We start from the raw sequence: 6,133 nt of genomic DNA on the forward strand, positions 1-6,133 counted from the left end.
CACGAAAATTGCCTGAAGAATCGGAATATATATATAAGATATATATTAGAGCGCTCACATATATCAAAATATGGCATATAAAATTATAAATAGAGAGTCCAAGACAGAGAGAATTTTATTTCTAATTGTGACACGAGAAACATATGTTATACGAATACACGCGTAATACAAAATTAATATATATTATCAAATACACTACCTACAAAATTATATTATAGTGTTACTTCAAATCCGATGCAAATTATAGATCATTTAAAGTGGGCTCTTTCAACATTCCAAAAGCGAACACACTAGGTAAATTTAAGCGTTGAAAATATAAATAAATCAAATCATTATTTCAGTTCTAAATGAACCAAATTTAAAGCTATAAGGGTTGTAATAAAAAAAAATAAAAGTGCGACTATTTTAATTACGAAAAGTAAGGTCCAATTTTCTGGATGCTCGCTTTAAATTTTTCCGAAACTAAATTTCGTCTATTCACATTTTCGCTTTAATTCATAACGATAATAATCAAAACGCATTCTCAAATCTATCGTCTAGGGCTGGGTAAACGTGGATAAATACTATTTGATAGATTAAGCCTTTCTCGAGCGTCGACTGTTTTTCGGGAGAAGCTTAACCGATTGTCTATTAACGAGCTCGTAACGAGATACGAATTAAAAAAAAATTTTTTCTCCCTCGCAGGAGGTAAAAACAGCCGGAGGTATTATTCGCGACCGTGTGTTTGCGTGCGATTTGATCGGGAGAAAAACGCCCCGTTTCCCTCCCTCTCCTTCCAGGAATTTCATTTCTCTGCTCCGGCAATAAATAACACGATAGAACCGCCGGGCCGCGATATCGCCGTTTGTGTATCGCCGTTATTTTTCACGGCGTAACCTCTGATGCTGAGACATATCTCAAGCCAGCGATTAAAAGTGTTTTTTTTATAAACCGATGTCACCGATGCGTGCCCGAGAGCGAAGCGGAGCGGGATGGAGCGGAGCGATGCGGCAGTGACGCAACGAACCGTTACGAGCGCGACCGCGGATAATAATAATCGTCACGGATAGACGGTCGCGGGGGGGGGGGGGAACACACGTGGATTTTTGCTGTGTATTTTTTTTATTTATTGTTTCCTAATCGATCCAAGCGCAGCTCTGGAACGAAGTGTTAATATCCATTTATACTTTCCATTCTCTATCGAATAATATTGAGATACGTATTGTTTTTAGTAAAACGTTATACGAATAAAGCGTAACGTGAATGTCGTCTGTTTTAATAAAAGCTTCGAATAATCGTTTTAAAGTGATTAAAGGTCAGCTTAAATAATCTATAAATAATATAGATTCTACGATAGAATTTTATTTATAGTTTTATATGTCATGTATTTTGGTATACGTGAATATTTTAATGTACGTTTGTGTGTGTGTATGTGAATACAATATAAAAAATAAATACAAATTGTATAAATTTTAATTCTTTTTATATATTTTTTTATATTATATAGAAAATATATAAAATACCATATAATTCTATTCTGAATTCTCTGATGAGAAAATTGTAGAATTGTAGAACATCATAATTTTATATTGCATTGTAATTCTATTTTGACATACGTGCGCATTTTATATATTTTATACAAGACATGTTTCCAAAGTTCTGAGAATTCTGCCGCGATAAAAGATACCTTAAAAAAGCTTAAGAAAAATGTTTTGCGCTAGGATAAGTATGTTCAGTTAAATAAAAACTACGTTGAAAGATTATACTGCAATGTTAATAAAAATGAATGAAGTAAAAGGTTTAGAGCACGCTTTCCAAAACTTTAGAAACATCCCTCGTCGTTATGTATTCTGATTCTCTTAAATATTTTTTATACAATACATAAACTTAGAATTATGATCTGAATTTTTATACGAATCATAAATTGTTTAAAATGTGCTCTATACTGTGTATTTTGATACATATCAAAATTTTGCATTTTAATATACAATTTTACATAGTTGCGTATCCTGATTCTCTTTAAATATATTTTTCGTATTACACGACACGAAAGTACAAATAGAATTCTATTATGTATTATGGATCGTTTAAAGTGGTCTCGAGACGAACGTGATCCTCTTTTTTCGCGTGTCACGCGGCTATGCGAATTAAGACGTGCGCGAAGGTACAGCTTCAGCGAAGGGTTCCGTTGCGCGCGTAATCGTGGAAGAAGGGTCCTCGATTTCCAGCCCTTTGAGACCAAAACGGGCCCCCCCCCCCCGCCCTTTCGACGACCGTGTGTCGATCTCGAGTTTGGAAACATCCAAATATTTTCATTAGACGGGCCCGTTTTGCGGAGGGTGGACCGCGCCATTTTCGCGGAGGTTTCTTTTCACGAGAAATCGATCAGGGCCACCTTTCACGCCGAGGATCCTCCCCTACGCGAGCGGGATCCTCGGCTAAAGGATCCCGGGCGATTCCCGCAGTCGCTGCATAAAGAGGCGGATTACACGGTGTCCATTTCAAGACGTACAAGGAACTGGTGTTTGCGGTAAGTCTTCCTCTCTCTTTCCGTCTCTCCCTCTCCCTCTCTCTCTCTATCTCTCGCTCGCTCGTTCGCTCTCCCTCTTTCGTTAGAGCCTCCGGGTCCTGCGGGCGTATACCGAGCCGGTAGGGGCATTATCTCCGCTGTTTTGCCGATTCAATTGTGTGTGCGGTGAAAGGCGGCATTTAACAAGAGTTTAATAAAAGGCAAACAGCGCGGGATCGTCGGTCGTCCTCTCTCGCGGGCCATCCTCGTTTCTTCCGCTCCCGCGCGCGCAAGAACCGCTCTGCCTCCTCTCTCTTTCTCTTTCTGTGTTTTCTCTCCCTCCCCTCGTCCATCGTTCTTCCTCGAAGGGATTACCCGGGGAAAACCTGGGCCTGTCGGTCTGAAGAAAAGAGGGAACACACGCGAAAGGAAAGAGATTCGAGAAAGGATCGCAGCTGCCACGCACCGATTGGCCCGACCGAAAAAAAAGTAGCGATTCCTCTCGCTCGCCCATCGTATTTCTGTTTTCGCTGATCCGCGCGGGCGGATAGAGACGAGGAATAGAGCGGTACGTATTTTTTCTCGGGCGGATAGAGGAAGCCACACGGAGAGCGAGCGGATGGACAAACGTTTCCGTCAATCGCGACAGAGAGACGTTTCGGAGAACGATCGTCGATCGGGGAGCTTACCTCTAAAGCGTCTTAAATTCGTATCTGTAGAAATATGAATAAATTCTCGAATAGCGACTCCTACGAGCTTATTTTTCGCCCCCTATAGCTTCGTAAGGTATAAAAAGCGTCCCGAGTTTTCAAAAACATGAAGTTGTAAAAGTGACTCGGGGAAAAACTCCCGATTTTTCTTCTTATCAATTTTGGAGATTCTAAATCACGTGCTTTTATCTCCTTTATAACGTTTCCTATTTTATTAAAGTGATATTATTTTTTTCAACAAAGAAAATAAATGCCATTATATTATAAACGTGATATAAATAATGTTTAGAAGCATCAAACAGCAAATTCAATGAAATCTCGAGCAAAAACGAGAATTTTGAGGAACGTAAAGCTTTGATACAAAAGAAATTATTAGTACATCGCGAACGCCCTTCGCAATGTTAACTGGACTATATCCTTGGAAGAAGAATATCTTCTTCTCTCACATCTAAAAAGGCCGACTCACGTGTCTTCTTGCCCGATAAAACGTCCGCGAAACTCAGCTGTTTAATTATAGCTCGAAAACGTTCGAGACATCTCCACCCCACCAAAACGATCGATCGATCGTTAAACCGCAAAATCCGCCCCTTCTTTTCTTCTATTTTTTCTCTCTCCTTTTTTTTTCTTTTGCACCGCGCGCTCAGCAGAAATGGGCGGACTAAGTAAATCAGTAACCCAGTGGAAACTCGCCCGGGGCGATCTCCCCCCCCCCGTTCCCCACCTATCCCGCTCTGCCGATCGATCAGTTCTGATGTAATTATCCAAACGTTGAATTTTTTATCGCGGTGAAACAATAACGCATTTTCAGAGCAAACAGCATCGCTCACCGGAGGCCGCGGAGGCAGCTCTCGCGCCGCTCTGGGGGTACCCGCGTCGTCCGCTTGTGCCCTCGGTGTTTACGCAACGTGTAATAGAATAATCTGCGCGTTACACGGGAGGTTGGGAGGAGAGAGAGGGTGGTGGGCGTGGGGGCGAGCGATGTGCACCGCGAGACAGAAGTTCCGCGCCGCACATCTTTGTTTACCGCGCGCTATATCGGTTTCCGGGCCCGGAACATCTCTCGTCACGCGAATTTGCGGAAGGATGGTAATCGCGCGATAAAACGCGCTTTTTTTTATCTTCTCTCCTCGACCTCCTCGTCCAGCCACATCGCTCACCCGTACTCCGTCCGTATATAGTTACCATCGTCAACCCTTCGACTACGAAATGCCGTATCGAGAAGGAATTTTAGCAGGTATAAAGAGCAAGTAATGCTTTAAGTCTTTAAGTCGATAATCTATTCAGATTTTTCATTATTAATTTACTCTATCTCTAGATTTACGTAAAGTACTTTTATCTTTAAGTTAGAGAGAAATCGGTTAAGATTTCTTTGTAAATTTTCAATTTTCAAATTTAATTGAAGATGATAATGCCTGTGGACGAAGAGCATTTTCATCTTTAAGTTAAAAACCGGTTTAAATTTTCTCGTTGTTTTAATTTACAATTTCCAAATAGATTTTAAATAGATTGCTGACGGACAATTTCGTAGAGGAGCATTTCTATATACGTATACCTATAAAGGTCGAAGCTTGTTCAAATGACATTTCATCAATCTGCAGCAATTAATTATAACCAGCAAATAAAATACCATCCTTATATAAGGTTTAGAGACATGAAATTTCCCAACATACAGCGGTTATTTCGAATAAGATCATATTAATTTCGTGCCTAAATGTTTTTGAATGTCAAGCGGTAATAACATGCGTCTCGTCGGGAACGATTTTCCGAAGCGAGGATATTAAAGGCTGTCCTTTATCGGCCGTTTAATACCGCTATCACCTGCAATTAAGCCATTCCGGCTATTAACTCGCACCTCCGGATTTAATCATTATGCCGCTGTACAATCGCGTTGTATTGTGCGCTGTGTATAATGTGCCATACAATATTATTATGCTATTATACGGTTTACGGTGATAAGTTAATGCGCGCGTCGATGGAAAGTCTTAAACGCTCTTACGTTAACTTTACGCGGCTTGTTTTTTGCGACGAATAAGGGGGACGGTACCCCCCGACGAGATGACGCGTCGTGTTTCCGCTACGCGGCGAGTGGCGCATTCTCGTTCGAGAGGGCGACGGGGCCGAGAAAGGGAGACGGAGGGGCGGTGAGTTTAGGTCGCGGAAAATAGGGGTAATCCCGTGCTACACGAAAACCTCATCGGGCTTTGCCGGGCGCAAGACGCAGAATCAACAAATCCAGCGGGATTAGATAACATCCCACGGGATTGCCGCGCGGTCCTCCGTCTATATATCCTCCCGTCGAATCCCGCGCGAGAAGTGCGCCCCGTTGTTAGCCCACCGAGTTATTGGTATCACTTAGCGAAATCCGTATCCGTCAGGAAACGGCTTTAAAGGGCCCACCCATCTCCTCCGCCACCCCGGCTGCGAGTGGCAGCCTCACGTATACGTCCGGGCACTCCTATTTATTTATTTGTTTGCTTGCTGATTTATTTAGCCCGATAGCCCCGTGCGACCATTAACGGGACCGAACTTAGTTCTCGCCGTACCCCCTGTAATTCGCGTAGCTCGATAATAATGCGCGTTTTACGGCCGAAGCGACACGTTTCTCGTCGGTTCTTCCGCGTATCTTCATAATTTTGCAAAAGAAAAAAAAAGACAACACTCAACCGTGTCAAATCAGAATCCTCTTAATTAGAGAGGAAAAAAATGTTGAACGATAAGACTTTTCGTTACGATCTACCCGTTGTATCCGGCGTTTATTTTCCAGCGGGTCGCCAACGAAATTACACGAGTGCGTTTTTTTCCGATTTTTTCCCTTTTTTTCGAATTCAGCCACATACCTTACGGCGACGACTAATTACGCTCGCCGCTTGTCAGAAAATGCACTATTTGTCAGTGTCGTGTATCGAGTCCAATTTTAATGGCGTCGACATCGAAA

The sequence above is a fragment of the Temnothorax longispinosus genome, chromosome 6 (assembly GCF_030848805.1).
Source record: "Temnothorax longispinosus isolate EJ_2023e chromosome 6, Tlon_JGU_v1, whole genome shotgun sequence".
NCBI classification, from domain to species: domain Eukaryota; kingdom Metazoa; phylum Arthropoda; class Insecta; order Hymenoptera; family Formicidae; genus Temnothorax; species Temnothorax longispinosus.